The 21,323-nt window shown below is 41.0% G+C and overlaps 1 long non-coding RNA gene across 1 annotated transcript in view; it reads left to right on the forward strand.

The window, feature by feature from the left end:
- The first annotated feature begins 14,180 nt into the window (after positions 1-14,180).
- Positions 14,181-21,323, forward strand: part of LOC117083787 — a 40,917-nt gene continuing 33,774 nt past the window's right edge. The window contains exon 1 of the long non-coding RNA XR_004437212.1: positions 14,181-14,568. This is a non-coding gene — a long non-coding RNA (uncharacterized LOC117083787). The remainder of the gene's footprint in view (positions 14,569-21,323) is intronic.

The raw sequence follows: 21,323 nt of genomic DNA on the forward strand, positions 1-21,323 counted from the left end.
AAAAAAAAAAAAAAAAAAAAAAAAAAAAAAACAGCAAATTCTCAGTCTATTGGGCCTTTTACTGAAGTACTTCTTGCAGTTACTTCCTCCTTAAATACAGCATATGAATTTATCTTAACAAAACTATCTGTTTTTTTTTTTTTTTTTTTGAGACGGAGTCTTGCTCTGCCACCCAGGCTGGAGTGCAGTGGCCGGATCTCAGCTCACTGCAAGCTCCGCCTCCCGGGTTTACGCCATTCTCCTGCCTCAGCCTCCCGAGTAGCTGGGACCACAGGCGCCCGCCTCGTCGCCTGGCTAGTTTTTTGTATTTTTAAGTAGAGACAGGGTTTCACCGTATTAGCCAGGATGGTCTCGATCTCCTGACCTCGTGATCCGCCCGTCTCGGCCTCCCAAAGTGCTGGGATTACAGGCTTGAGCCACCGCGCCCGGCCACAAAACTATCTTAAGTGTATTTTTATAAATAATCAGTGAAAATAAAAAATAAATATGGTACTTCTGGCTATCAGAAGTTGAATATATTGAATAAGCAGCTCATCTTAGAAGCTAATCTATGAATTATTATGTATAAAATAAAAAAGATGTGTTGTTAAAGATAGAGTGACACAGGTGGCTGAGTAGATCTGTTTTCTACTTCCATATGAAGAAAAGCTTAAACATGTTTGTTTATTTATTTGTTCATTCATTCATAATCCTATACTATGTGCCAAGCACTATGTTAGGCATGAGGGGTATCATAAGGCATAAATGTATGATCCCTTCTTTAAAGAGAAGAAAGAACTACAAACAAACGGTAGGAGAAAAATCCAAATGTAAAGTTTGTGCCAGGCATAGCAGTAGCACAGAGGAGAAAAAAAATTTGTGACACAGTTTCATCCTTGAATGGCTTCGCTAATCTAGCTTTCTATAACTTACTGTAAAATATCACCCACTGGACAAAGCCAGGAAGAAAGAACATATTATAAGACTTAAGTATTTGAATAATTTATAATGGCTTCATTGCTTGGAAAACTTCAATTCATTTTGGCAACATGATGAGATCACTGGTCTCAATGTGGAATATAAAGCATACAGCATTGCAAGGCCTGAAAAAGAATATCCTATTGTAATTACAGTATTTTAAAAGGGAATGCTAGTCATTATTATTTTCAGTGGTCAGGAGTGAAAATGCTTGTTTACTTCAAGTTTTAACAGCATACTTACCTACCTTAGATTTCTTATCTCTGAGCTAAACAAACCATTTTAATTTCACACAAAGCCACAAAGCATTATTTCTCAAAATATACATTTAATTAATAGCTTATTTACTCTGCTTTCTTCTCACCTGACTGTGAGCTTCATCTAGGACAGAAATTATTTCTTATTGATCTTTACATCTCATGCCTAAGCATAATTCCTGGCACACAGCAGACAATACTTGTTAATAGAAATACTTGTTAAATACTTGTTAAAAGAAAAATGTAAATATAGACCTTTAGCTCTTTACCAACTGTCGATATTCAAGTTTTCTAGTCCCATGATTTGCAAACTTTTCTGATTTTTTTCTCTTGATAAGATCAGGCAAAGAAGGATTTCCAAATAGCCTGACAGTGTAGCAATGTTTCAACAAGTTAAAGCCCCAAGACTTACCAGGGAAATTTAATTCTCATTTAAAAAAAAAAAAAAAAAACTTATATTAACCTTTACATGTAAACTCAAAATGGTGCACTCCCTGAAAGTATTCCTCTTGTTGGATATTTACGAGATACCTTTGCAAATAGAAAACTGCCGACATGACCCCTAAACTTCAAGTAAAATGACTGTATTTATTATTTTTATTTTTATCTTCACTTTTGCAGTAGTTGCTGTAAATGGCTTGGAACATGCAAAATATGCTAAACAAGAAACCTAGCCCCTACCTGAAGAGTTAGCAGTTGAAAGGCATAAAGAAGTACAATGGATATAAAAGCCTCTTGAAGAACAGCCTTTTGCTGCATAGATGCTAGGCAAGACAGTATGTGGCAGGAAAAGAGTTGGGGAAACTGCTTTAAAAACCTATTAACTAGGAATGCGAAAAGCAAGGAACAATTGGGAAAGGAGGGAGGTGCTCACTGTTTAAAAGCCTTTTAAAGGTGACCATATTTTTGTTGGCTTTTTGCCTGCAACATAAAATAATAGTACTGAATGGCTAGCTGGCTGGTGAAGGTGGAATGAATGGCCTGGGCTAGGAAGTCAAGGCTGAATTTTGAGATGCTACTCTGGACTATGTGCAGCTGTTGAAACAGTTCTCAGCAATGACCACTTAGACTTTGAAGTAAACACAAAATTCAGTCAGCCTCCTCAATCACCCTTTCATTTTTGTGTGTTTTTCTCAGTCCCATAAATATTTGCCTGTGCTGTCTTTGCTGCAGATATTAAGGAGTTAATAAATTAGACAGCCAACAAGCAGGAATCGGGAAAAGCCATAGAACTTAGAATTGAACAGCTGACAGCAGATTCTGCAGGTGCAAGATGGGAATCAGCTCTGCATTTTCTATGTAGCACAGTTTTCTCTGCCTGGCCTGTGGCCTGATTTCCTGGCCTCTTTGGAATAAGCTGAATTATAAGACAGAGAATTCCAGAAGATCTTGCTCTGTGATCCTATGAACTCTAGCTTTTCAAAAGGAAGCAATCTCCTTCTATGTTTAGACTGACAATATTACGTATTGGTGGCAGCCTTGTAAGATTTGGTTTCACGTTAGGAAAGAAAAATGCTCTAAATGCCATCCTACTTAAAGAAAAAATGGTTGATTAAACTGCACTGCATAACAGATTAGCCTCCTGCAATTGGGTGTCTAGGAATGTGTTGTGTGTGTGTGTGTGTGTGTGTGTGTGTGTGTGGTATATATGTCAAAGGGAATCACTACTTATTAAATATATAAGTACCACAGTGAATATTAAGGTCATAATAGGGTGTGAAAAAGGAGAGAAATGGGCTGCATTCAAGTGCATATTTCTAATCAACTACTTTTTTGCATTCTTCTAATCATTGTATTTGATGGTAATGGAAATTCAAGGCTAAACTCTGCACTGTGGCAGTTCTTCCAAATCTTTTTGGCTCTATAGTGGTAAAAACATTAATTCCATAACACTTGAAAATGTCCAATGTGATCCCTCGATTAACAAAACATTCCAGTGTTTCTTCTGTGAAGGACTTTGGGCTGCTTGCAAGGGTGATGGTAGGAGTGGCTGATTGCATTGATAATAGGAAAATTAATTTTTTTCCATGCTGGTGAATATGGCCTACACATCCAAACCCTTTTGACAAAACTATTATGAGGAATATATTTGTAATAAGGACAGAAAAACTCGGAGATCTGGGATTTTTTTTTTTTTTTTTTCCTAAATGGACTCCAGGAAGGACAGATAAATACCTCCAGTTAGCAACGGTTAAAATGGAGCTAATACCAACTATTAATTCCCAGTTTGGATCTTCTCTTTCTCTCAGGACTACTTTAAGTCCCTGAAATTCCATGCTTCCAATTTCCCCTTCTATAACTGAAGATCCTGTTATTTAAATCATAGAAGATTAGCTATTTTTGGACACTGGCCTTGTATTAGTTTCACAGAAAATTCTGAAAAGCTCTCCCCATTCCAAAAATGTCTTTCTCAGGCTTTTTGTGGGGACCTAAAATTCCACCACTGGAAATTGTAATATTTAGAGGAATGCTGTGTCCCTTACTGACAAATTCAATTTCAAAACACAGTAAAATTAAATAAACATAAAAATAAATGTATTATATAAATATAATTTTTAAGTATCTGTGGGCCAAAGATCAGGAGGGAATATAGAAATATTAAATTATTTATGGCATTAAGGTTGTAGTATTACAGATTACATCTTCATTTTAAAATTTCTCTTTACTATGCTGATAATAAACATCAATAGGAAAAAAAATAATATTACTTTTAAAGGCTCAATTCTACCTGACCACTGTATCTCTAGCTAGTGGAACCTAAAATATAAGTCACCAAAATTTTAAAGTAAAAAAAATAAAAGAATACGCTCACTTAGTGATTTATGGCTAGATTTAGGGAGAAAAAAACAAAACTCAACAGATATTCACTTACAAGTTAATGAGTATTTGCTATGGAGAAGGCATTTTGTTGAGTGATACAGAGGATACAAAACCGACCAAGATCTGCAACCCACCTCCTTCAAAAGCTTATGACATAAGGCTAGTAACTTTGAAGAAAAAGCACATTGTTATCAGTCATCAGTACATTTTGGTGAATCCATCTATTAGCCATTTGTTTCAGATTTTGAAAAGCTGAAGGATGGGGCAAGCCTAGGATACTACCTAGGAAAGATCAGCCTGGATTAAGACACTTAATGAAAGAAGATGAGGGAAGTGGGCACAAGCCGGGGGAGGCGATAGCACAAAAGAGGGTAGAAGATGAGAGCGCGCTGACTGCAAACTGTGTGTTTCAGAGGGTGGATTTGCTAGCTCTGACTTCTAGAAAATAAAATTCAAAATATAAAGTGGACCCTAACAAAGTACTATTCTTATTAATCCAAGAATGCCAAGCAATCAAGGAGAGATATTTACAATGTGCTTTCAAATTCACAATGTAAACTCTAAAGTAATATATATTTTCTTATAAACTTAACTTTAGTAAAGAATGATTTTTGAAGTTCACTCAAATATTTAATATTTGCAGATATCCTTATTTCATTACTTTGTTCCAAATATTTAAAACCACATGACAAAAAAAGTAATGTCCTTAAGGAATCAAATTCATTATTGAAATAAGATATTTTCCAAGTTGTTTGGAAAATGGTTTACTTTCTTTTTTCCCCCTTTACTAAACCTCAAAATACACTGAATTTTCCTCACTGGTAAAGAAATATAACATTGAGAAGTATCAAGTGAACCCACTTTAACAGGCTTCAAAACCATACCACTAACGTATTATTTTAAAACGTTTCTCTAAGACGCATTTCTTACAAGGGAACACTCTTTAGGAAGCACTAACACTCACAGTCCCTAAATTTTAAATTGGTCCCTAATACTCCATTTGGTAATCAATATCCTCCTTGCTCCTCCCCCACCCTCTCAGATAGCCTTATTTTCTGTCAGTATCTATCACATCTTCTTTTTTCTTTTTCTTTTTTTTCTTTTCTTTTTAATCACTTTCTTCATTCCTAATCCTTCCTTTTGGGCCAAGCTGTCTGCCCTTTATAGCTATATTTACTTCCTCCTTGTCTTTCCCCTTTAACCCTCTCTAGACGTTTAGATTATGAATGCTGAAATTTGTGATTCATTGTTTTTGCCATAGTGACCTCCTATTAAGAAAATTTGCCTCCTCCACAAGATTATTCTAAGAAAGCATAATTTCAAGCATCCACAACTATTGCCCAAATAGAGACAACCATTTGGTTCAACTTCATACGTGTTAAGCCAAACGTATTCAAAAATGATTTCCTGCTCCAATTCTTACTCAGTATTTTCTGTGACTCTCCCTTATTATACCTTTCTAGCTCAATGGAAACTTTAGCTATCTATGGTTTAGTCTGAACTGTACATGGGGTAGTGACAATGGCCTTCTGACCCTATGGCTCTTCCTGGCTGTGGGTAGAATTGACAGCACTTTTTCAATTTCTCCCTTGTCTTTGCTTGAACATACTGGAATTACAACCTCTGACAAAGGTAATATCCCTTTTGTAGTGGAAACAAAAGGGGTGTGTAATGAATTGGTTAAGATTACATTGCACGTTTCGATGATGAAATCCAACTGCAGCTCAATTCTTTTATTTCCTCTAGCTGGACTTGGTCTTTCAATAAGACATTATTGACTGGCATCTTCCCCAGAACAGGTGCTTTGGAATATACTCTTGCTGCTTTGAGTCCTGTAGACTGAAAACAACTATGGTATAGGTCAAGAGAATAAGGTATGAGACAATAATGCCCTTAGGACATGCACTGTAGATGATTCATATCCAGGTGGTATTAATGGAATAAATGGTCCTTAGACTTATATGGGGAGCTAACACTTTTCAAATTAACTAAGGTGGCAGGATATGAGTTACAGGTTTATTTGCCATTTCTCTGCAAAAATTCTAGGACCAGGAGAAGATAGAGGAGGACAGCAATTTTTAAAATAATTCACCACTATAGATTACATTATAAAATGAATTTTTAATTTTTATGAAGATGAAATCAATGCCACAATGTGTGGTATTAACAAATGCTATCTTTTTACCACAAATTATATCACTTTTGGTTGCTCTGGATAGCAAATTATTGGTCTCTTTCTTCCTTTTCCCTTAAATTGCTTTGGCCTGTGGTTTGTCCTTATTTTTCTTTCATTTTTCAAAAACAAGATCACTTACAATTTTTGCTTTTAAAAATGATATAATACCCATATTGGCTGCAGAAAATATTCAAAATGTGTGCTTTTCAAAGAATGATCGGATCATTTATTCATCTTTAGATAAGGATGATTATATTCATCTCAATTATTTTTGCCAAGGACTGTAACACTAATTTTACTCTTTCTAAAAATTAAAATAGCAAACAGTTTATATAAGGTGTTGATAATTACCTATATTATTGTACTGCTGTGACAGATGTTGGCAAAAAAAAGCCTAAAATGCCTACAGCTGTGCACTCCATGACATCTAGTTTATACTCAGACAGAAGGCTAACAGATGTTCTGAACTGTCACTTTGCCTAAATGTTTTTAAAGTCTAAGGACCTGCTTTATAATTCGCCAGAGTCTGGTTTGGTTTCACAGAGGTTCTCAGAATTCCCATCTGTGACAATTAATGTTGAAGACATTGATAAATCAACCCTTGTGTTTTCTCTCTTCTTTATCAAACAGACATCAGTTTATAAATGGATGGTAGATAGTGAAGGCTGTTTTTATATACATCCTATTTGTAAAATTATCTCCTTAAACACAGATAGAATTGGGCTATAAGAATACATGGAGGTTTGTTTTGAGCCATGGAGAGGGCCAGGAAATCACCTATTCTTTTCTTTCTGCTAAATTTTATGCACCTTGGAAGTAAAATGTTAACCAATTCCAATGACAATTTTCAAAAGTTATATTTGTTCTAGTGAATAAAAACGTGTTTTGCTATTTTGATTCAGCATTTTAACAGCTCTACTCATAACAATAACTCTTAATTGTGCAGCCTGTTAGAAAAATGAAAGAAGACAATAAATGGCATTGAGAAAGTACACAGCACATCTCCAGCTTGACACCCTAATACTTCCTCTTCCCAAACATACCTTCAGATCCCTCATATAGAATTGCTGCCCCGTGCAAAGGCCATCAATGCCTTATTTGCTGTTGCTCTTAATTTTAACAAGCTGGATTCCTGTAGTACACTTGCTTAATAGTTTAAACATTCTGTTAACAATCAGGTGTTTGGCCTATCCTGTTTCTCCTCTATTCTGTATAGAAATATAACTCCAAATAGTACATCTTTCTGGGTTTGTTTCTAAATTAGTCCCCACACTTAATTATGAGGATGAGAGGGATGCCTTATTCCTCTTTGTTATAGGCTAAGCTCTCAGTAATCCCAAACAAAAGAGCCAGTTCTGGAAGATATAGGATTTGCTAGCAGGATTATGGTCTCATAGATAATGATGTGCAGTCAGCAGAAGCGAAGCTTTATTTTAATTCAAATAAGCTAGTAAACAAACCACTGACAAGTCTGCTGGTGAGAGTAACTGGCTGCTGTTGCCACATTGGCAGCAAAATTATAGAAAATCTATTATACCCTGTTCACCATATGTTTAATTTAATACAAGATACAAATTAAAGTATTCACAGTGTCTATTAAAATAACAATACTTTTTTATATTTGAATGTTTTAAAATAATTTCTACTGACCTTTTAAAGGGCAGTTTTGATATAGGTGACTATCAGGGATGGGGGGAGGTAGTTAATAAAAGGCAAAAAATTGTAATTGCCTTCCTGAAAAAATAAAAGTATAAATGTTCACTGGTTTGCAGATGTTAATAATGTTAATTAGTAGTCATGTGTTCTGCTACTACTATAGTTCCCTCCCATCCTTTGGGTTTCTGAGGCTAGAGTTTTAACAGTGATACTTAGTTTGACCTATGTGAGTCTGTCCTCATGAAATCATTAACTGGATGAAGCCAGCCTATGGATAGCCTTAGAGCTAATGCCAATTGAGATCTATAATCTGAAAATTGAGTTTAAACTCTAGGCCCAAGTTTGGTATGGAAAAAGGCACAGACTTTTATATTACCGCTTTTAGTCAATCTCTCCGTAGCCAAAAGATCCTAAGGGGAGCCAGAATTAAGAGGCTTCCTTCCAGAGAAAGGAGAGAAGAAAAAGACAAGCCCACAACAAATTTGTTCATAACAAATTTTTCTCTTGTACCCACAACAGTCGGCAACCAGTGATGCTTGCTTGAGTCTGTGGGGACTCAGTCTACCAGATTCTAAAGACCAGACTGGGTTTTAAAGTTATAGACCTAGATTTGAAACCCAGATCTACTATTTCCCAGCTGTGAAACCACAGATATTTAACTTAGCTGGATCTTCCTTTATTCTGTAATGAGGGGATGCTGGGGTTAGGGGAAGTATAATAATTCCAATTTTACAGTATCATTATGAGAAGTAAATAAGAGAAAGTATCTGGCACATAATAGATACTCATTAAAGATTGGTTCCTTTCCTCGTTCACTCTCAAGCAAATAGAAATGTTGCCCTTTCTTCAAGGGTGAAGGGAGAGTGTTAGGAGGAGGAGTTGGAGGGGGAGGTATGAACAAAAATTCCTGGAATCAGTTTCTTTGGATCATTAATTCCTGTCCACCACCAAAACCCAAAATGGCATTCTTCTTTTCTCTCAAAATGCACCATAATACTTACTCTCTTCAAGACTGTATCGGTAAGCCACCCAAACCAGCTCCCCATTGTTGGACATATGAATTAGAAAAAAAAAAAAAATAACCATTACACTTTGAGATGTCTTTTCCAACTTTTATGTACAGATTTTGCACTGAGTCTACAATTGTGTTCATGGGGTTCCCTCGTGTGAATTTTGATTCAGAGAATAGAAGCCTAGCAGATCCAACTACGTACTGGCAATCACAATATGCATAAGGTGTACATTTGGAAAATGGCCTTAGTTTCGATTGTTCTGGAAGGCCAACAGATGGTAGGAGGAGGTATTTTACCCCAAAAAACGAGTTAATTTATCTCAGATTGATGCAAGAAGCGATTTTCAAAGCATGGTCCTGGTAAGGATATGCCAGAGAAACACCAGACAAATATCCATGGTCCCTTCCCCTGTCTCCAGTAATCTGTTATTCAGAGGTTGAGAGATCAGAGATATTTCCATTTATTGAAACACTGGATATATCATTAAATTAAGAAACTGAAAAAAAAGGGTCACAAAATTTGTGGCATATTTTAAGTGTTTAGCGTTTTAAAAGTAATACTTTTAGCACATGAAGACAAAACACGATTGTACGTATAACTTCATTTTGTATATAACAAAATAATGTAAATGATTTAAAGGCTCTCCATAGGCTTTGCTTCTACCTCTAAATTTCCACTTAGTTACACTCTTCTCTAGTCCCTATTTGTTGTCAAGTCCCAGAGCATCAAACAGCCTGAGAGAGCCTCAGAGCTCTAGAAGTGTGAGAAGGGTGAGAAGGCAGGCCATGCTGGCTGGGTACATGGCCACTTAGCAGACAGGCCGCCAGCGAGCCTGCACTGTCAACCTTCCTCACCTCAGGTTTCCAGGTCCGTGGCTCCTGACCTGAGAGCCCCCCTCCTCTGAGAGGGTCTCCCCCTTTGCTGGCCCAATCTCGGTTCCTGTCTTTCCACCCCCGAACCCTCACCGCTCTCCAGGGAACCACGATCCGGCCTTCCAGAGAGATTCTCCTGGGCTCGCCGTTTCGCCCACGGGGTACGGGGAACGAACCCAACTGGACACACTGTGCGCCCGGAGGAACAGACGGTTCCAAATTCATTTTGGCATTTGAGTCAGGAAGATCTCGGCAGCCCGCCTGCGCCTCGGGGCAGCCCACGAGCCCGTGAAGGCGCGTGGGGAAGGGGGGCCTGGAAAGCCCGGGCTTCGACTGACTCGGCCGGTACCGCTCCGAGGAGGGGCCTCAGCCTCCCTCGGAGCCAGGGCCGCGCCGGAGCCGCGCTAGGCCTGGGGGCTGGACGCGCACGGAAGAGGGCTGGCGGACACGGCCGAGCGGTGGCGCAGTTCCTGGGGGCACAGGGCAGCTCAGCCCGCCGCCCGCGCCCCCGCTTCCCCACTCCAGCGAAACTGGACAAGGCCGACCCACCCCTCCGGGCCCAGAGCGCCCGGAAGCCCGGGCCCCATCCACCAAGACACGTTCGGTCTCAGCCCGTTTCTCCTCGGGTTACCACAGACCCAGGAAAGGACGGAGCCGCGAGCAGGCTGACTAGAAGTTTATTCTAGAGGCTTTGAAAAATGAGGTTTCCAGGTCTCTTCGCGCGCGCGCGCGCGCGTTCTCGAGCTAAAGGTTCGAAGCGAGAGTTCGAATTTACGCCACGTCCTGCGACAGGTCGCGTTCAGCGTGGGCGTCGGCCCTGCCGCGGCCCCCGGCCTCTTCCAAGTGCGCGTCAAGTGGGGTGTCGCGTCGTTGTGTTTTTCTCTAAGTGAATAATTGAATCGTGTTAGGCCAGGTTACATGCTAATAATACCTGGATGTATTTAAAAGCGCCCGCGTTTCTAAACCTCCCGCAGAAAATGGAAAGCCATCGTCCCCTCGGACCTGGCGCCGCTGCGCCTGCTGGAGCCGCGCTTCGCCACAGTCTGGCGGCCAGTGGAGGGCAAGGAGCGCGCGCGTCAAGAGAGGCGGCCCCGGCCTCCCGGAGCCCGCACTGGGAGGCCGAGGGCTCGGGGCTCGAGCCGTCTGAGTCCGATTTCTTTCCACGTGTAGAGGGTAGAAAGTGGCCAGTCAGGGCGTGATTGATTGCTTAAGGAGAGAGAAGCTACAGCTTTCACGGTAGTGGATAACTAAAGCATGACATGATGCCATCTGTGTGAAACTCGTGATGTGTATGGCCATTGGTTCACTGGGACATCCAGACCCTGATCGTGCGTATCGTGTTTCCTTAAAAGTAGCACTCGCGAGTTAAAAACAGGTCCCGGGTGCCCCTCTTGCTAATCCTCTCTGCCACTAGCCCGCTTAATTCCCTTTTTGTAAATTCCCCGCTTTACCTTTCTGTCCTCCCTCTCTTTCTTCTTTCCTCCTCTCCTTTTCCCCTTCCTCTTTTTCTTCCTCAATCTAGGTCGTTTGTGCTGAATGGCATTTATTCACCGACGTCCCATTCTGAGGGTGAGGGGAAAACCCCACCCTCTACATCTCCCCAGCTAGGCTTTTGCTTGTAAAATATGGGGTTCAACTTTGGCTCCAGAGCGCTTTTGAACAGTAAAGTTTCCAACTCAGAGCCACCTCTAAATAAATGCCCATAAATTTCCCAACCTCGTGAGAAAGCCATTTCTACAACCCAGCATCGCCTCGGTGATGTGTGTTTGCTCCAGCCAGAGAGGCACTGGTCAGTCACCTCAGTTTCTGCCCTCTGGATACAGAAAGTGTTTTTGTTTGTGTTTGTTGGTTTGTTTATTGTTTGTTTTTTTAAAAGCAGTTTTCCAGTGGTAGACTACTGGTTCCTGATTCCCTCATCTATCAAGACAGTTTGTCAGCTTGGCCGTGTACCTTGCGTTTCACATTCTACATTTTTTAGTTAAACGTTGAAGTATTTCCCTATGTCAGATGGGATGCCACTGCATTACAGTTTTTGAGACAACTTTTGCTGACTTGCCTAAAAAATTATGTCTTCCTGATCTCCCACAGGAGAGCGAGGTCAACTGAGGGATTTTTCAACTTTCTTATGGCTGGGATTGAATAGATCCAATGCCAATAAGATATATCAGGTTTCCCCACCTTTAGTCACCTTGGGCTACTCACTGATGCACTCCTATCTTATAGTCTTAGATTCAGCCCAAAACCCCTCAGTGGAAAGAAGACAGCAGTTCAGATTCTTCTTTCAGGTTGTTGCAAAAAAAAAAAAAAAGAAAGAAAATGGCTTTTTTTCAGTTAGGAGCATCCTTTGTAAGTTTTGATATCTGAAAAATACATGTGACACAAGAAGCAGGAAGAGATCTTCAGTTATTCCAGTGGATTACTTTTTTATGAAAACACTGGCTAAAACATTTTATATTCACCCTTCCTCATTCCACCTTTAGTTGGAAGAAGTTTCTAGTATTGATTTAATTTTGTATAATGCCCCTACCCTCTCCTACAATACCATAAGTAACAAATTCACACACCTTAGCCTGTTCTGTTGAAAGTCACTCTTGATTTACTCTCTTCACTCTCCTTCTACCCCCAATGCACTCACACTTTTACAGACACATTTTTCTTGATCCAGAGAGTATTTGTAGGTGCATAACTTTTTTAGTATTGTCTTGACTTTCATTCTTTTCTAACTGATATTGGACTCTTTATCGTGAGATACAAAATGAATTTTTGAGAAACAACCATGTGAAAAATTCCTTAATTTTCTGTTCTGATGTCTTTGTTTTTCAAGCTTCATAGAAAGGCTTTAGTTGGTGTTTAAATGATAGTCCATGAAAATTTCTTATTAGATGACTCCAGACCAATTGTAAACCAATAACATAATTGTTTCCAAAAGGGAAAGTGGAAGTTGAGATCAGTTATATCGAGGGATTCATTTGAGTGTTTATCTTTAAAATGGTTTATGAGAAGAAAGGGAGAAATGAACTGGGTGGAGGACAGAGGTAGAGAACCCAGTGAAAACATGTTTTTAAGATTAAAGCCATTTTTTCCACACTATTGTCTTGCCACAAGTGACAACACAGAGCAGGAGTCATGAAAGTGGATTACTGTCATTCTGGGCTATTGGAGGCCCAGAAAGCCCTGGCATTAATTCCTAAAGAAAGGTAGACAAACCTAGTCAGTAACTAATGCCGTCTCCCACAGCGCCCTCACTGCCAAGTGTTCAGGCTCTCTCAGAGTTGATACAGACCTCAGGGGGTTCTAGGTGGCAGGGCTTCCCTTGTGAGAGGAAGTGGAAGCTGTCCGTGGAACTGAGAGGGAGGAAGCCAGGTGGCTGTAAGAGCAAGCCTGAGGGGATAGGGAGCTGTAATAGGAAGGCTGTGGCCACCAGTCCCTCACATGGCTGCAATTAGTGTGTCAAAGCTAGCTAATGATGAATCAAAAAGAGCCAAGAGTAGGACCTTCTGGGTACTAAAGACTAACCTTTAGCTTGTTCCACTCCCCCCACTGGGCTCCCATCCTAAGTTTTCCAGGATTGGAGACCTTACTGGAGGAAAGGGCAAATATGTTAAGAAAACATGGCTAGCCCCTGTCCAGCATGCGCATACTGGTGTGGTCTTGCAGAGATGGAGAGAAACACCTTGTGATGAAAGAAGCCCTCAGTGATCTGTGTGTCTGGCTCATACAGTTGTGCACGGCCAACCAGAGAGTGGGGGAGAGGAAAGCCTCATTTTTTTTTAGTCACTGTATCTGGGGTTGCTTATCTCCTCTCCCCCAACCCTCCGCCTCACCCCATCAGGACCAAATAGAATTGAAACTTCACTGCCTTTGCCTGTACTGAGCCTAAAAACTCAGGGTTTGATAAGGTTACTGCACCAGTGATACAATTGTAGATTTTTAAAAGCCTCCTCAAAGAGACAGATGTTTGGGCTGATTAAGAATTGAGGAGGAAACCTGCAGCTGCACCAAGGAATAATCTATTGGACAAATATTTTAATAAAAAAATATGAAGAGATCAGCCCGACCTTGCAAGGTCTTCTGCTTTAAAAAAATCTTTATCAAACCCCTATTCTATGGCTTCAATAAACAGAACCCATTACCTCACGGCATCTTTTGTTGGCCCCATACAAGAGAGAACAAAATGGTTATTCAGGGGAACGCTTTCGATTTTTATTGTGGGTAGCCTGCACAAAGAGCCGTGTTATTGTATTTAAAAGAACCATCTGTAGCAGAAACAATGGCATCAAATTATCTTTGAATACCCACTGAAAAAAACATAAAGCTTTTTTTTTTATTCTTCTTCTGTACGGTGGGGGGATAGAGCAGTGTTAGGATAACTGACTTTTTTGTTGTTCTCTGGGTGCATTCTTCTCGCTCCCCCTCTCTCCCCCTCACCCTCTCTCTCTTCTCTCTCTCCCTCTCCCTCTCTCTCTCTCTCTCTCTTTTAAAAAATCAGCCATTTGGGGTTTTAAGCCATAAACGATTTTTCTTGTTGCAGGGGATTGCAGTGGCAAAGCTAGGCTAGGTCTTGGAAGCTGGTGTAAGGCGATGCGGGTGAAGGCAGGAGGCTGATGGAAAGACTGGGGGGAAGAAAAGCTGAAATGGATTCACGGTGCCTTGGATGAAGGACGAGAGGGGAACTGCAAGCTCCTTCAACTGGTTCTGTCCGGTGAGAAGTGATCAAGCTTGGGCTGACAAGAGGCTCAGGGAACCCTCACGTTCTTTCGCTTTTTTACCTGCCAATCAAACTGCTACAAGACAACACCCTGATCTGGCATGGACATGTAAGTAGCTCGCAACCCAACTTTGACATTCACTGCTAGCTCACTCCTCCCCCCACCTCACTTTCTTCCCCACTCATTCTGTTTTTCTTTCTTTCTTTCTTTCTTTTTTTCTTTTGACCTTTAAAAGATCTGGAAATACACCCTGTGTGGAAGTCATTTAACACTGGTAGATTTAAGTCTGAAAGCGTTAACTTTTGGAATTAAATTCTAATTTAGAATTCTTTAACAAATGCAGAGATGAAATGACATTATCTTATTCTATTTTGGACGGTTTTGATACTGAACTTAGTTGTCTTGCAAGGGTGTGTTTCTTTTTCTATGAAACTGAAGAAATAGATCTGTGAGCCCCCAGAAAGAAACCTATTAATGAAAAATTCAGGCTTCCATCTTAAAAATGTTAAACTCTAGCATTTCACCCCCACAAAGAACCTTTTCCAGACCAGTGTTACTAAATGGAAAGAGTGATTTGATTCAAAAGGTACCTATCATAAAGGGGTTGCTACAACTTCAATCGGCGTCTTAACTATTTTGGTGGTGGTTAGGGGTAGGGGGAGGTTGCAAAACAAGAGGAAGGGGACATGGCGATACTTCGTTTTTTATATGAAATTGACATAGAAGGAGATAGAAATGCAAGGGGGCAGGATAAGCAGGAAATATTACCTGAGAGAAGGAATTACAGAGCATGGCGAAGCTGGAAGGTGGGAGGGTTTCTGCGGGAAGTCGTGCGAGGGGTGATGGGGCTTGCTCTTTGGCGCCCTCTAATGGCAACTTGAACCAATGTTTTACTTTCGTAATGCAGTACTGGGAAAAGCAGCTGGGTTTTTGTTATTGCTGTTGGTTTTTTTCCTCCGCAGACTTAGAAAGTAGAGAGTATTAGTGGAGTAAATTGATTGTTTTCAGCCTAGGAACTTATATATATATGTCTTAAACTCACCAGTGTTTCCTCCTCAAACATCCCCTCCTCTCCCGAAATCTTGTTAGACTAATAGAGGAGGAAAGGCTAATGGCAAATTGACTTATGGAGAGTGGTCCACGCCCAATTAGCCATTGCGGGCGGGGAGAGGGGTTAGGATTCGATTCCTACCTGAACAGCATTCTGACTCTTCTAATATACTCGAGAGGTGTAGGGGGGTGGAGTAGGAAGGGACGATTTGGAAATTGCAGGTTCTGACACGGGCTCATTATAATACAATTTTAGGGGGGCTCTTGGGAACCTCTGTTATTGCGACATGTGGTGGTCAGGAGGCTTTCCTTCCCGCCTTCTTTTTCTTTTTTCTTTTTCTTCATTCTTTCCTTCTTCTTCTTCTTCTTCTTCTTTTTTTTTTTTTATAATTTGGTAGATAAAGGTTAATCTTGGGCTGAATGATAGAGCTATGATTGACAAGAGAAAAGGTGTTGAGGGCAGGTCGCGCTGTCTTATTTACAGCCCACTGCTTGCTGTAGAGTCTTTGTTAGGACTGGAAAGCTAATTTAGTGCTGATCAAAAGCACCACAGAGTTAAAGGACTGGTAATGACTGCTAATTTCATTTCAGCCTCATGCATCCCCAACTGCTGTAATTAAAGATACGCTATTTAAATACAGGTGAAGGGTTTTTTGGTGTGTGTGTGTGTTTTTTTTAGTGGGGGGTGGGTGGATTACAATTTTATTTAGATTTTTTTTCTTATACGGTACTTGGGTGTTATGTAGTACCAAATTCGATTTTATTATTATTATTATTTAGAGCCGCTCCTTGTCATTTATACCTGGCTTTGCAGAATCGGAAGCGTGAAATGTGTCACTCACATAAAAGCCCCTGTTTAAAGAAAGGGTGGGGCGGGGGAGTGCAGAGGAGTAACTATTTAGGGGTGATTTAAATATTTAGGTCTCCTTTTATTCTCCTTCAAATTAATAGAAAGGCCTTCGATATAGTTAAAAGTATTTGAAACTTGGGGCAGGGTTAACAGGCCAAAGGGATCAGTGTCAGCTTTTTAAGTACGTCTAAAAAGATCATGTGAACAGATGGAAAAATATATTTTTAATTAAATAATTGCCCCCACACTATAGCTGCAGTGTTGGCTCAGAAACCGTGTAATTTCTCATCCGATAGGAGTTTCTTTATGAGAACATCAAAGGATAAAAAGCTGTACATTTTCGTAGTTGGTTAAAATTGATAACCAGCCCCCCACGCGCGGGCGCGCGCACACACACACACACACACACACACATACACACGCACACACCGACACACACACACACACATATACCCAAAAAAGAATTTAGCCTTTAATCTCTTTTTATCCACGAAGACTAAAGCACTGTACTCGACCCCGCGAGCGGCTGTCGCCTTCCGGGGCTGGAACCCGACTCAGATGTGAAGCGGCGCTGAGCCGCTGCAGGTTCGTGCCCAGCGCCCCCTGTTGGACACAGTAGGAGCTGCGCAGCGCCAGTCCCGGAAATCGCTAGAATCCTGCTCTGGGGTTAGAGAAAACTCTTTATTGCCCTCCAAAAAAGAAACGGGTGCGGGAACAAATTTTTATATCCTTGAAAGATAATATAATATTAACTCAATACAAAAACTAAAGAGGCGATACTATAATTTTAATTCAATAAAAAATAAAGACTGTCCTATTCCTCCTCCTCACATCCCAGCCATCCCCCACCCGGTTTGGTTTTGTAACTCTTTTGAAAGGTTCTGCGATCGTAAAACAGGTAAAGAAAAGTGATGAAAAACAAAACATTTTTTCTGTAGCCGTGGAGAATCGAGCAAAGTAAACTTCCTCCGTTTTGTCCACATTTCAAAAAATTAAACCGAAGATGCTGCTGATTACTGTTTTGACGCTGTCAGCAGCGTCTTGAATGCCCTCGGAGGTCCTGCAAGTATTGTAACTGAGCCTCCGAGTAAACGAAATAACTTGCTTTTATGTATTTATTTCCAGAGTATAATTAAAAGACCAATCTCTTCTTTTGAGTGCTTCCCATCCCCCAAACCAATCCTAGTCAAACTTTTTCCTTCGAAGATAATGGCTAAGAAACACATACAGGCTAAGAAACAGGTGCCTGGTATCTTTTTTCTTTTAGCCCTAGGATTTCAGGGAAGATGTGCCAATGGTAAGGAAGGTTTCTTTGAAATTCAGCATTTCGTTGACCAGGAATCCAAATTATCCTAGAGAAGGGGGAGTATTTTTACACTTCCAAAAACTACCTGTCTACATAATAAAGAGCTTTGCCTCTTTTTTTTTTCTTCTTCTTCTTTTTTTGGTCAGCAAGTGAGGGCAAAAGTAGCCTTTGAATTATTTCAGAAAGAGAAACTGTAAAAATGGCACATCCTCTGAATTTAAAACAATAGGGAAATGTGGGTTTGCTTAATTGTTTAAAATCAAATAGAAATAATTACTGTGCTGAGTGAACAAGATGTTTTAATATTTACGTCTTCAGGGTTATAGTTATTGATTTTAACTTTTACTCTTAAGAAGTTTAGAGATCGCTTTTTTATAGTTTGCTTATCGATGGAAATCGGCTTAATTTTTCATAAAAAGAATGGCTTTTTAAAATATTGAATACTATGGCTATGCAAGGTTTATAATACCTTTATGTTTATTACTCCCACCGCTCAAAATTAGCGAATTCGAGATAACATTTCAAGGGGAATTGCTATTCAGTGCGATGAGAGATGACTTCTCCATCTGATTGCAGAATTAGATCTCGGCTTAGGGTTTTTAGTAAGTAGGTTCAGATGCAATGGCAGGAGAAGAACCAAGCCTTTTGATAAAATCTCTACCCCGAATTCTATCGAAATGACAGGCAAGCGGGATTCCAGCCACAGCACCCCCACCTTTTGCACTACCAAAGGGCTTGTCCCAATTACAGAAATAATTCAGTCGGTGCTAGTTTTGTGAACCCGCGCCAACCGGGTAAAGTAAGAAACGGTGCGCTGACAGCCGAGGTCCGAAGGCTGCGCAGTGTTTCCCGTGTGGGGTAGGGAGGCCAAAGCCAGCAAAATGTTGGAGGCGAGGCCAGAAAGGGAGTATATGCCTGCTATTCGGAAGTGATGTCGAACGTGCAATAGCAGAGTCCTGGAGATTTCCACCCCGTTCCGCACCCAGGGGTCTCAGCCTGTGGGGTAGCAGGCTGTTGAGTGAAGGCAGGAGGGAGAAGCCGCACCTGGCTGCGGGCGGGTGGACGTGCCAGGAGCGAGTGCCCAACTTTTCTGGGGCCCATGGCGAAAGCATAACCCCTGGTTGAGGAAAGAGAGCTAAACAAGTGGGTGGCCCAGGCCTGGGAATGCCACCCAGCTTTCCCGACGCAGTGTTATTTCTGTGGTCCCAGGGGGACCCAGCACCTGCGCAAATCCCACGCCCCAAGGCCGCCAGCAGGAAGGCAGCCCCTCCATCTTTGAGGGCTGAGGAAGAGGCAGCGAGTGACTGATTCCTTAGTAGCAGGGAAAACCGCAGCGGCTGGCAACGGGCCGCGTTTCTCCGCGGCGGCAAAGCGCCCTTTAGGGGCGGGGCGGGCATTTTTGGTCTCCTGTCCCAGCGTCCAGGCCTGAGCCCGCGCGGGTTGGCTGGGCGCCCTGCTTTGTAAGTAACCAATCTTGCTGGATTCTGAGGACTATCCAGGCGGATGGGCCCACTTAGCTTAGGCCCACTGAGTCCCTGCCAACTCCTCAGTCCCTTTTCCCCTTCATCCCTCACATCTTTCATGATGAACCCAGGAAAGAACCCGAACTCTGAAAAGCAGTACATGTGGTTTGGAGTTTGATAGTTATTTGGGTGTGGGGGACATGACTCTATTAATAAAGACTAAGATTCAAGGATGAGCTCTCATTTATTAAATTTGCTCTTTCACTCTGTTTTTAAATTCTGGAGATCTTTCACTTTCGTTGCGCCAACCCTGTCAGACAAAGGCGCCAGGGAGAAAGTTCAGGCGGGCTTGAAGCAGTTGAGGTATAGACTGATACTCATCTCTCTATCACTCAGACGGGCAGATAAGCACTGCCAGACTGTGGGTCCTAATCCAGGGCCCAGCAGCTACGTGGGTTGCTGCAGGGTGTTGAAACCACAAGTACAACTTGACACCATTGAGCCCACGGTGCTTGTCAATAATCTGTGAATTAGGTGCAGAGATTGTCACTGTAGATCATAACAGTTTCTGAAGGACTCATTACAGCCTATCGTGTCAATGATCTTCAAATTAAGGGGGGGGGTGGGGCGAGACGAAAAAGGAGTGGGGAGAGCCAGCAAAAAGGGAAGAAGGGTGGGAGGGAAGATAAAAGTCAGAGCCCCAGCTCCGAAGGAGCCTTTAAAGATTATCAGGCCAGCGATCTGAGAATTCCATTGGGATGGGTTTGGAAGCCCAACTCCATCTGAGCCGGGACTGGAAGAGGGGCGCTGGGGGCAAGCAGAAGTGGGCCCCTGGGAAGGCCGACTTCTCAGGCATTCTTTTGAGGCCGGAATAGCTTTTGGGAGAGGGTTCCAGATGTCAATGGGAGGCCTTGAGGATGCCAGCCCGCCCAGGATGGGTGTACACTTTGATTTAGAGCACTTTCCAAGGCCAGCCGCAGCTGCAAATCTTTGAAAAAAGTGGTAATGGTTTCATTTAGGGATGATGGTGATTGTAGGATGACTTTTTCCCCCAATGGTTTGCTTTAACTTCTTTTCATGCCACAGGTGAAAACTTTCTTCCTTTTCTTCTGATAGTATTCCTGTCTGTCCCTCACATGTTACGTAGATCTAATTTCTTTCCCTAACTTGCTTTTTTGGATGCCAAACACATCAGTCCTCTGAGATTTTATCACTTTTGTGGTTTGTATTGAGTCCAACTGTACTTCTGGAAAGGGAAGTTGTGGGTAACACAGTAGCAGTATGTTCCATAAGATTCCAGAAGAAAGAAGACTAAATTCCATTTATGTGGTGTGGCAGGGGCCAGGCTAAGGGAAAGAGGTTTTCCCTGCTTGGTAAATTGTCCTTGCAGTGAAAGGGTAGCCTAGCCTGCACTGGAGTGTCATTTAATACTGGGTAGAGAAAGCTTAAGGAAAGTGTAGGTTTGTTTTTCCCACAAAAGTTGTGGTCACAACTAAACGAAGTAATCACAGTTGGAGAATTTAAAACAATTGGTTTTTCTCTAATATGAGGGTAATAACCCTAGCCACTGAAAAAGTGGGATTCTAAGGAAGACCTTTTCCTTTGGTATGATTAATTGCACGAGATAGTGTGGTCAATCAGAGAGATATGTATTTAGACTCAAGCAATGATTTACAGGTATAAAAGGTCCAGTGGCTTTTTGGGCTACCTAGAGTTCCTACTGATCATTTTGCCTTTTAAAAAATTTTCTTCTTCTAATTTTAATAATAAAAGTCATAGATTTAATGCAACTGAAAACCACTGGTGGCAGCTCTTTAGGTTTTCAGTTTATGTTTTTAAAAGGGAATTTATATTTAAAATAATTAAATCATTTAATGGTCACACTACATTTTCTCCTGGACAACAGCTATAGTGCAGGGATAGAATCTTAACTTATGTTAAAATTGCTTGATAATTCAGAAATGGAAATAAAATTGTGAAATGTGAATTAATTTCTCCAGAAAATATTTGAGCTAGAATATAAAGATGTTCATATATAATACTGTAACATGATGATTAAATATACAGCTTGAAAGACCTACACAAATGATTATATACTACTTTTGTTGCTATAATTTAAAGTAAGGAGAAATATGTTTAGTTTTATAACTATTGCATTATTTTCAAAATGTATTTATTTCATCAATGAGAGTTA

This window comes from Trachypithecus francoisi, unplaced genomic scaffold (assembly GCF_009764315.1).
Source record: "Trachypithecus francoisi isolate TF-2019V2 unplaced genomic scaffold, Tfra_2.0 Lachesis_group0, whole genome shotgun sequence".
NCBI classification, from domain to species: Eukaryota; Metazoa; Chordata; class Mammalia; order Primates; family Cercopithecidae; genus Trachypithecus; species Trachypithecus francoisi.